The sequence below is a fragment of the Chenopodium album genome, chromosome 6 (assembly GCF_948465745.1).
Source record: "Chenopodium album chromosome 6, dcCheAlbu1.1, whole genome shotgun sequence".
Taxonomy (NCBI): domain Eukaryota; kingdom Viridiplantae; phylum Streptophyta; class Magnoliopsida; order Caryophyllales; family Amaranthaceae; genus Chenopodium; species Chenopodium album.
In genome coordinates this window covers 21,568,648-21,579,227 of record NC_137839.1, presented here as the reverse complement: position 1 = coordinate 21,579,227, position 10,580 = coordinate 21,568,648, and the positions used below count along the sequence as shown (strand labels likewise).

Sequence of the window (10,580 nt, the reverse complement as noted above, 5' to 3'; positions counted from 1 at the left end):
TTACTTTTAGTTGCTTGATTAAGTCAATTATGCATAAGTTATGATTTTTGTGTCATATTATGCTCCATTTGTGTTTTTCATACACGTAGTATTCATAACTATTTGGACGCTCTTGGAATAAATTGACGTTTATCAAATAAATGTTTAATGGAAAGATGTTGATTTGAAAGCCAATGACTCACTAACAATACACTTATTTATACTGTATATCTATATCTTTAGAAGCGAATCGATTTATTATATTTAACCTCATGAATTTTATGAATGTGCACAATCAAGGTTTGAAACATTATTATTAATATAACTAATCATGAATTAACCTCCTATAACTTATAATAACAATATACTATAGAAAGCTCGTATTTAGCAAATTACATTTTTAATGGTGTATAGGATTCATGACAATTATTTATCCACTAAAAAGAGAGAAAATTGCCATTGAATAATTTTGAAAATAGTTCACAACTCACAAGCTTTTGAGTATTAATTGGACCTTGTTAGTCTCCAATATCATAGAGATGAAGCCTTGAGAGTTGAGATAAAACAACAAAATCTGAATCAGATGCATTTTCTATCCAAACAAAGTTGCCTACAGGGATATAATTCTTAACACAGTAGCTCCCAAAACAGCGAATTAGACTGAAAACTCCATCGAATTTTGATAAGTTGTGGAAGTAGACGCTGGGCGGCTGGGCCTGATCTGTGTAGACACTCACCAAATGGCTACTAATAATGTAATTGACACTCGTCATAGCTAGAATCCAAATATTTTATTAATCCAAATGTAATTGACACTCGTCATGGCTACTAATAATGGCTACTAATAATGTGTAGACACTCACCAAATGGCTACTAATAATGTAATTGACACCTGAAAACAAGGACAAACAACAATGAAGTTAAATTTAAATATAAGAATCCAAATATTTTATTAATCAAGTTATCTAGTGAGGCTGATCATTAAAATGCTATCATTTGATAACCATATGACAACTAAACACCCTCGTAGGCACAGATTCGAAACCAATTAGGTGATTAAGCAGGTTACCGAGGAGAGGCTCTTCTTTAATAAAAAGATTCATAACATTATTAACTAATATCGAGGACCAGGATATCACAGGATCATTAAGGTGGTGACAATTGGAACCAACAGAACGTGCATTCTAATGGGGTCTCTTTATGATGACATGAATGAAGTGCATTCTAATTAGGTATCAAAGTTTGAGACAATGGCCACTTTTACACCCGCCTTCCTTAAAGCCTGAAATACTTTCCCTGCATTCATTGAAGCGCCTCAATGGAAATCGTGGTGAGCGGTTCAATGGAGAGGAAAGTAAGGAAGCATGGAGAGCGCTTCAAAAGAGAAGAAACAAACTTGGACAGACGATCGAGGGGAAAATAAGCCACAAACAAATACCTAATATACAGATGTTCACATTAAATCTGAACCAAAAGTCATGAAATTTCAAGACAATAAAAACTAAATATACCGTGTCATTTGAAACTTTCATCACAAACTGTTCACCTCCAGCTTGTGGGGGAGAAGGGCCTCTGCTGCAAGATGGAGCAGAACTTTCAAAAGGTTGTGAGGGAAGTTTCCATCAGGCAAATCAACGCCTATTGCATCCACAAAGTCTGTTAACCGACATAGTGCAAAAGGAACAGGTTCAAAGCTGTGGTCCCTGTATTCTACTGGTGTAGAGTGGTCGCCCATCACATAGAGGCAGTATTCAAACTTTCCTGTTAATTCAGCTTGCCAAAGGACTTATTGCTCTATCAACAGCTTGTAATCCTTTGACCTTCAAGATTCTTCCTTTATCATGGCCCCGCATCATCTATCTCCAGCAAGGATAAATCAATTTAACATCACAGGCGGAGATGATGCCAAGATACCTGAAAATCACAAAATTATACTAAAAAATAATCCATAAAATTCCTTCAAAACCATAAATTAACATTAATAGGAAACTATTGCATTCACATATGTGTTTCTGATTTCATTTGTTTTCCATTGAATTTATCATTTAGCCATTTAGGTTATATAAGTCTAGATGTAGCTGAATGGTTTTCAAAACCCCACGGCTTGAAGGAACAAATCTATGTCATCAACATATATTGGATCACTGTAGAAACTATTCCCTGTAACATACAGCAATCTTCATTAACACTCATATGTGAATGCAGTAGATACAACAACATCATCAGCAGGAGATTTGATCCCAAAACATGATATCATAAAGTTTATGCTGAGAGTATTTCAAGCATTTTTTTGACAGTCAGTGAATTTCAATCAGTGTCCTGAAAATATTCAGTTACCTTTCTTTCCTCTGAGAGAAGATTAACCTTTCAGTTTGAGATATGCTTTAATGCTTCCCATCATCTCACTCCCTGGAAAACAGCCCAGACAATGTGATGGATCCGGGCTCACAACAACCAATCCGGTTCTATACCCGAAAGAAGACCAACACCACCCAAAAGGCAACCAGGGAGACAACACCACATGGGGGGGCAAAGGTCAACTTAAGCCACTCCAATGAAGAAGAAGAAGAAGAAGAAGAAGAAGACAAAGCTAATTGGGAAATTTAGGGAGAAGAGAAGCAACCTTGGGGAATGTAGTCTTTTCATACTTTATACTAGGAAACAAGAGTAGTATGCTTTTGGACAGCCACTTTTGTAATTACTGGCAGTCAACTTGTAATATATTAGGAAGAGAGTTTTTGAGAGGATTATCCAGGAATTGAGTGAATAAATAGAGAGTAGCAACCAAGTTTCCTTGGAGACTTGTAGCCTCAAGCTACTATCTTTTGTAACCCTTTTGTTGTATTAATCAAAGAAGCAGTCCTTCTCTCTTATTGTCCACTGTTTACATTGAGCTAGTGTGAGTGAGGGTAATCCATAACATACAACCCCTTACAGCTGCAATCTCGCTCAATTCAGAAACTGAATCACCACAGAAAGCCTTTGCTGAGGCTCTTTTTTCATCATCACATATGCACTCTTCCGCTAGATCTTCCCCAGCTTTCACAGTTGGAAGAGGAAAAGGTTCGAGGGAAGTTTCCATCAGGATTGATTCGTCGCCTATTGCACCCACGAAGTCTGTAATCTGACATAGTGCAAAAGGAAGAGGTTCAAAGCTGTGGTCCTCTTATTCTACTGGTGTAGAATGGTGGCCCGTCACACAGAGGTAATATTCAAACTTTCCTGTTAATTCAGCTTGCCAAAGGAGCTTAGTTAACTGCATTATTGTTCTATCAACAGCTTCTAATCCTTTGACCTTTAAAATGCTTCCTTTATCATGGCCCGCATCATCCATCACCTACAAGGATAAACCCATTTGACATCACAAGCGGAGATGAAGCATAGTTGGCTTGAAAATAGTCGTCCTGAATATGATCAAACCATCAAAGGCCTGCCAGAAAAAAGTTTGAACTTAATACATTATGCTATCTCATATAATGGCAACTCTAATACCTGAGGCCTGAGGAAACTTCACAAATCATAAGCAAATACAAATCACAAAAGCTGAAGTAGTTGACTGATAAAGAGGGGGGGGGGGGTGGATTGAAGTTTTCAGGAAATGTGATATATATATATATATATATATATATATATATATATATATATATATATATATATATATATATATATATATATACCAGGAATATGAAGGCATTACCTATACACAGAATCGGAGCTGCTAAATGACACTTTGGATTCATATATGCTTCAATTACTGGCAAGACTTCATAACCTCTTTCTGGAGGGGGCTGATCTCCTAAGGAAAAATGACCAAAAAGGCTATTCATATATTTCTCCTAGATATATCGCTCAACAACTTTACTTGTTATGGAAAACAACAAAAAGCATATCAGCTTTAAGGTTTGAGACACACATGGCAATGACAAATTCATGCAACCTCAGAGAGAAAAATGGCTCCAAATTTTTTGGTCTCCGAAACAAGCACTTGAAAGTAAGCCACGGGTGAGGAACTTCAGGACAGACATACACCATTGCTTCATAAATCGGTCCCTGAAAAAAAATCTGATAACAGTGTTATCAAAAGCATAAGGATCAAAAAAAGAAATTGCACACATTTGAGGTATGATACAATTTTAAAATCTGACAGATGCACAAAACCTTTAATCATTAATGTACATATACAATATGTAGGTAATGGCTCATGAATAGAACATTGGTTGCAGAATTTGCTAACCAAGGTACAATATCCATTCAAAATTCAAAAGATGGAGTCAATGAAATCAACATGAAAACCAAAGTTAGAGAGGGAGAAGAACATACATTTTATAAGCCTTTATATATACATGGTACCACCTGATCCTCCTCCTATAATACCTGTTGTGCCACCATCGTGTAGAAGAATCCTATCATTTCAATTGAACCAGTCATATTCAACAGCATCCTCCCACCATCTGCACCATGACCATGCCTAATTTCACCCACGATTTCCACGCCTACCTGCTTCAAGCATCATAAAAAGTTTGTCTATTTCGACCTGAATCAGAAATTTGAAACATTGTCTAAATGAGCAAAATGACAAAATTACGTATATATGTTTCAATTTGACGTGTTACTATAAATAAATAAGTGAGCATCAAGAGCATGTCACAATTGATACGACGTACTTGAAGTTCACGTTGCAGCTCAGCATTGCTTTAAGCAATGATATCTTATGCTTCAAAATCTGGATATCCAGAGAGGATATATTAATTTCGGAATCATAGTTCACAGATTATGGCAAAGCCTCTGCCACTAACTGCATTACCTTAGCTGATTAAAAGATATACCCGAGTCACCACGATAATTAAGAAGCTGTCTGAAGCTGCTCAATTTGACTATGCATTTTTTGCATCTGAGCTGCAAAGGGATTACAATTTATCTGTAAAACAGAAGCTGATGAAAAGAAAGCCCAATATATTCAAAATAATTAAGGGCAATAATAGAACAAGACCTTATAAGAGCCTTGTTTTGAATGTCACATGCACTGTTTACATACTTCAGGGTATTTAGAGTCTCTTTAACATTTGTGTCAGCAGGGCTAACACAAAAGCTAGAATGAAGATGGCATATGATAAGTGGTTTAATGGATGAAATTGCAGTAAGGACTAAGGAAACCAACATACCAATCATAACAGTTTTGCTATCTCCCCCAAGTGAATCCTAGTATTATGAAAAAATAGGCAACACAATAAACATAAACACGCAGAATAAAGAACAGACTGCCTTCTATAAATATAGTCTTATTCACTTTCCTCTTATCCCCAATTCCGCCCAACACTTGCACTCTCACCCTTGGATAAATGCCATAGTGAATGGAAATGGCATGAGAAAGCATGCAAATCTCACCCCAAAAAAAAGAAAAAAAAACACACACACACATAGATATTGCTGAGTGCAGGTAGCTACAAAGATTGAATGAAGATTTTGAATGATGGTGCGGCCGTCCATGTGACTAATCCGAAAGCTCATAGCTGATAGCTATAAAATGCATCTATTTAATTCATCATCTTACATATACCACAATCAAAACAGTTTGTTTTTAATCCTAGGAATTCACCTCTGCCCTTTTCTTGGAAGACAAAAGAATATTTTTGTCCATAAATAGAAAGCCAATATATATAAAAAAACCTCATCGCCATTGATTATACCAATTCAGCATACAATAAAAATCAATACTTTCCCCCCAAAGAAAAGGCCCAAATTTTATGAGGCTAATACAAAAAAAGAGAAATTGCAGAGAAGCAATATTGTCCAGAACATCAAATTTATTGACACAATCATATATTATTTTTATTTTATTAAGAAATCATATAACCCCTGAAAGTTTGCAAGCATCTTTAGAGTAAAAACAATGATAAATCTTGGGGATACATCCAAATTTGATAATCATTGTTGCCCCATTGGCGATGGGTGATTAAAGTCACACACTCATATTTTCAAATAATTTTTGCAAAATTCTTAGCTATATCAAATAATAATAATAATATATGAATAAATGGGCAATATAAAAGCTAAGAATATCAAAGGTAATGAATATAATTTCAATATTGAGTGCAAGTATTCTTACAAACTCATCATAAACTGAGAGTTGCACAATTGAAAAGTTAATCGCAACTCTAAAACAACAACCCAAAATAATCCTAGTAATTTAATAGAAAACTACCGTTGTAAATAATTCTTTAGATCACTGTTTTACACAAAAAAAAAAAAAAAAAAAAAAAAAAAAAAAAAAAAAAAAAAAAAAAATTGGGGTTTCAAGAGTAGAGGATACCTTGATTGGCTATTCATATCAGTGCTACCAGTAGCATGAGCGAATGAGCAATAAACCTTAGAGTGAGAATTTGATGTTCGATGATTAAAAAAAAAAAAAATAGAATCATACCTCAGAAGGTGCTTCAATGGAGGATCGACAACAGTGCCCTGACCAATTCGACAACTATGCCTTACCCTTTGTTCATCTTCATCAGCGGCTCTTCGACAATCGCACCATCTACCTCTGTGTTCATTGCCACTGCCGTCAGTGATAAACATCAGATTATAAAATTAGCAAACACTAGATTGTGAATTTGATTATCAATGATTATGCATAACGTATTGATATCATTACTAATTAGATACTGTAAAACACAATTGATCACCGTTCCGGTCCAAATTGAGGGAGATATTTGCACTAACCTGTACACCATTCTCAGCAATATGTCTTTGCCAAAACTTCCAGTGGATTTTGATCAGGATCTGGTTGTTACTCAAACTAAATTTCTTTGCAGCACTTCAATCGGACTAGCTAGCTTACTTAAACTCAAATTCTGAGCAGCATCTTGAGCTACATACAACCCAAAAAAAAAAAACGGAAAGTTCTTGATATAGAAGCAAAAATCATACGGAGTATTTAAACTAAGCAAAACCCAAATTAAAATGGTCCTCCAAACTTCAATTTAATAATCAATATCAACGAAAACCAATAGAGAGAAAAAATGGAATACAATGTTGTAAATCTCCTCCTGAGGGAGTTATAAAAGTGAATTCTGATGCGGCTATCTTTGAGTCGAGAATGGTGGGGCTTGGAGGGGTTATGCGTGATAGTGTGGGGGATGTTGTTGCTGCTACGTGTTTGCAGGTAGCAGGAAGCTTCGATGTGGATGTGGTGGAGGCAATGGCAATGCGGCATGCTTTAGTAATTGCAATGGAGTCTGGCTTTTTGAGAGTGTGCCTCGAGACGGACAATATCAAGCTCCATTATGGATTGAGTAAGTAGAAGGAAGATCTTACTGCCTTTGGTTTAATTACCAAGGATATTCTTAAGCTTGCTAATTCTTGCCATGAATGCTCATTTGCTTTTGTGAAGAGAACAGGAAATCAGGTTGCTCATAGTCTTGCTAAGCTTAGTAGTAAGTTTGTTTCTCTTAGAGTTTGGTTGGAAGAGTATCCCATTGAGATACATGAGGTTGTAATGGCTGATTTAGGCCTTTCTTCTACTTAATATTATTCTCATCTCTTCCCGTCAAAAAAAAAAAAAAAAAAAAAAAAAATAGAGTACGTTAGCGACTTAGCGTACTTGACTTTGAACTTTAAAGTAGTCAAACTATGTACTTATAACCCAAAAAGTCAAACTTATTGAAAACATTAATATAATCCCTCTGTTTTATTGGCTAATTACAAAAAACTGATTTTCTAAAGTAAGGGTATAAATGTCATTTTATTCTTTTTTTTACTAAAATGGAAAGAAATGGAAAACTTGCACATAATGTGAAACGGCCTATAATGACAAAACTTGCACATAACATTTATCGGAGGTAGTATATACTTTTGGATATTCATTTTAGTTTTCAATTTTTAATGACTGGGTGCCTAGGTGATCGATCATTCATTTAGTCAAACTTTGCCAAGGGCTATACTTACGACTAAACCATTCAAATTTCTCCTTACCAAATATCTCTACCACACCTTTTATCAAATGGCACTACAAATAACCAAAACCCAAGTGAAATTATATATGATCACAAACACTAAATTGCAACCTACAAGCATCCATTACATAAGCAATTCTAGAGACTATTATATGTTTCAGTGAACCATGTGAGTGATGAAAAGCACAATTGAAACAATGTTTGTTCAGCATAAAAACAAACCTATAAGCAATTGAGCAGCACACGAGAAAACTTAAATGAAAGTATTCATACCTTGGTACCATAACATTTTATCTGTCTATACATAAGCATGTAATCCTCGGTACCCTAAAGGTATCTCAACACTTTCGTTGCAACCTTCCAGTAAACAAGACCTAGATTACTCTGCTGATATCTTCCTAATATTATAACAGCATATGCAATGTTATTGCAAATTTGAGCATAAATAATGCCTCCAGGCCAACAGGATATACACTGATAAAATAATATAAACGGCTCAAAGATTTCTCATTACTTTCTCAACAATATATAGTACATGACAATTCCTAAACCCTATCACACTAGTTTAGGAAAAGATAAAAACTTAACATAATTAGGATAACTAAAGATATTTACAATATTTCCTAATTATTATCTTAACACCCCCCCTCAAGATGAAGCATGAAGATCTCGAATGCCCATGTTGTCAAGAAAAAACTCGAATTGAGCTTTTCCTAAAGCCTTTGTAAAGATATCCGCCAATTGTACCTTCGTTGAGACATACGAAGGTCGAATTATTCCTTCCTTGATAGCATCTCGAATAAAATGACAATCCGCTTTAATATGTTTTGTTCTCTCATGAAAAAACGAATTATTTTCAATATGTAGAACCGATTGACTGTCACAAAACACATTCATACCTTGCTTGTGCTCCACACCTAAGTCACTAAGCAACTAGCTGTTTCAACCGTTTTAATTCACATGTCAAAGCCGCCATAGACCTATACTCGGCTTCCGCAGAACTACGAGAAAACGTTGATTGCTTCTTGGTTTTCCAAGACATAGGGGCAAAACAAACCAACCGGTCAACGATCTACGAGTCAAGGGACAACTCGCCCAATCTGAATCACACCATCCCTCCAATCTCAAAGCATTATCTGACCTAAACAAAATACCTTGTCCCGGACACTTCTTCAAATATCGAACCACTCTCAAAGCCATGACACCGTACTAGGTAGGGGTCGGATAGAATTAGCCAATTCACCACGTCGGGCGGCTACTCCGACGATACAGCTCTACTTATTCCTAGATACACAAACACCACTAGGAACAATTGAGAGGGAGCCTTGGATACAGTGACACCACCAAGGGTTAGGGAGATAACACTCTACCTAAGAACACTCAAAGTGTTTAATTGTATTTCTTATCAAAGGCTTGAGCATTCACGGTTTACATCAATGGCTATTTATAGCCTTAATTCATCTACTATTACAACTACTAGAATTAATGCAAGGTTGAATTTTTGCTTTGCCGATATGGGGGAGGTTGCTTGGGGAGGATGCTTGATATGGGGGAGGTTGCTTCTAGATGAGATGATAAATGTAGTTTCTAGAAGTATGTTATTAGTAGTTAAACCTTGTCAAACTCCCCTTGTTGGAGAAGACTCGACCTCGAGTCTTTGTTCTTCCTCATCTTCGTAATATGGGGACAAATCAGCAACATTGAATGTAGCAGAAACATTGTATTCCCCTGGAAGCTCGATTTTATATGCATTTTCTCCAAACCTTTCTAGCACCTTGAATGGTCCGTCGGCTCTAGGCTTGAGTTTACCATGTGTTCCCCTTGGAAACCTTTCCTTCCTTAAGTGAATCCAAACCAGATCTCCTTCCTTAAAACAAGCTGGTTTACGAAACTTGTTAGCTTATTCTTGATAATGTTGATTTTGCCTTGTGATTTGAGCTCGAACCTTCTCATGTAGCTTCTTGATTTCCTTAGCTCTTTCATCAGCATCACTGCTAAAGTGGTCAGGAGAGGGTAATGGTACAAGGTCAACTGGTGTAGTTGGATTCTTACCATAGACGATCTTGAATGGACTTTCACCAGTGGTTTGACTAGGTGAACAATTGTAGGCAAACTTGGCTTGAGCTAGCAATGTATCCCACTGTTGCAGATTCTTGCTCACAAGACTTCTCAGCATGTTCCCAAGAGTCCTATTAACGACTTCTGTTTGTCCGTCTGTTTGGGGATGTGCGGCTGAGCTAAACTGCAGTTGTGTTCCTAACTTGCGCCATAGGGTTCGCCAGAAGTGGCTCATAAATTTGACATCTCGATCAGAAGTGATGGTTTTTGGAATTCCGTGAAGACGGATGATTTCTCGAAAATAAAGACCAGCTACCTGCGTGGCATCGTTAGTCTTATTTCATAAAACAAAGTGAGCCATTTTCGAGAATCGATCAACAACAACCATGATGGAATCTTTGTTGCATTGAGTACGAGGTAACCCAACAACAAAATCCATACTGACATCTTCCCATGGAGCATCAGGCACTGACAATGGCGTGTAAAGACCTGTATTTTGACCACGTGCTTTGGCAATATGACATGCTCGACATCGTTTGACATACAGATCAATGTCACGAATCATGCGTGGCCAATAGAAGCTTTCTGAAACAATGC

At 36.5% G+C, this 10,580-nt stretch overlaps 1 long non-coding RNA gene across 15 annotated transcripts; it reads right to left on the bottom strand.

Moving 5' to 3' along the window:
- Window positions 1-474: 474 nt before the first annotated feature.
- Window positions 475-7,513, bottom strand: LOC145635948 (uncharacterized). 15 transcript variants are annotated; one of them, XR_014113959.1, is made up of 11 exons: window positions 7,002-7,513; window positions 6,694-6,841; window positions 6,401-6,514; window positions 4,784-4,875; window positions 4,644-4,702; window positions 4,300-4,513; window positions 3,893-4,029; window positions 3,677-3,775; window positions 2,317-3,409; window positions 1,491-1,893; window positions 475-871 (listed from the first exon to the last, which is right to left on the bottom strand). It is a non-coding gene; the product is annotated as an uncharacterized LOC145635948 (long non-coding RNA). The 15 variants fall into 15 exon arrangements; XR_014113958.1 differs by lacking the exon at window positions 475-871 and adding an exon at window positions 897-1,417; XR_014113957.1 differs by lacking the exon at window positions 475-871 and having other exon boundaries at window positions 896-1,893; window positions 6,401-6,529.
- Between the last annotated feature and the right edge of the window lie 3,067 nt (window positions 7,514-10,580).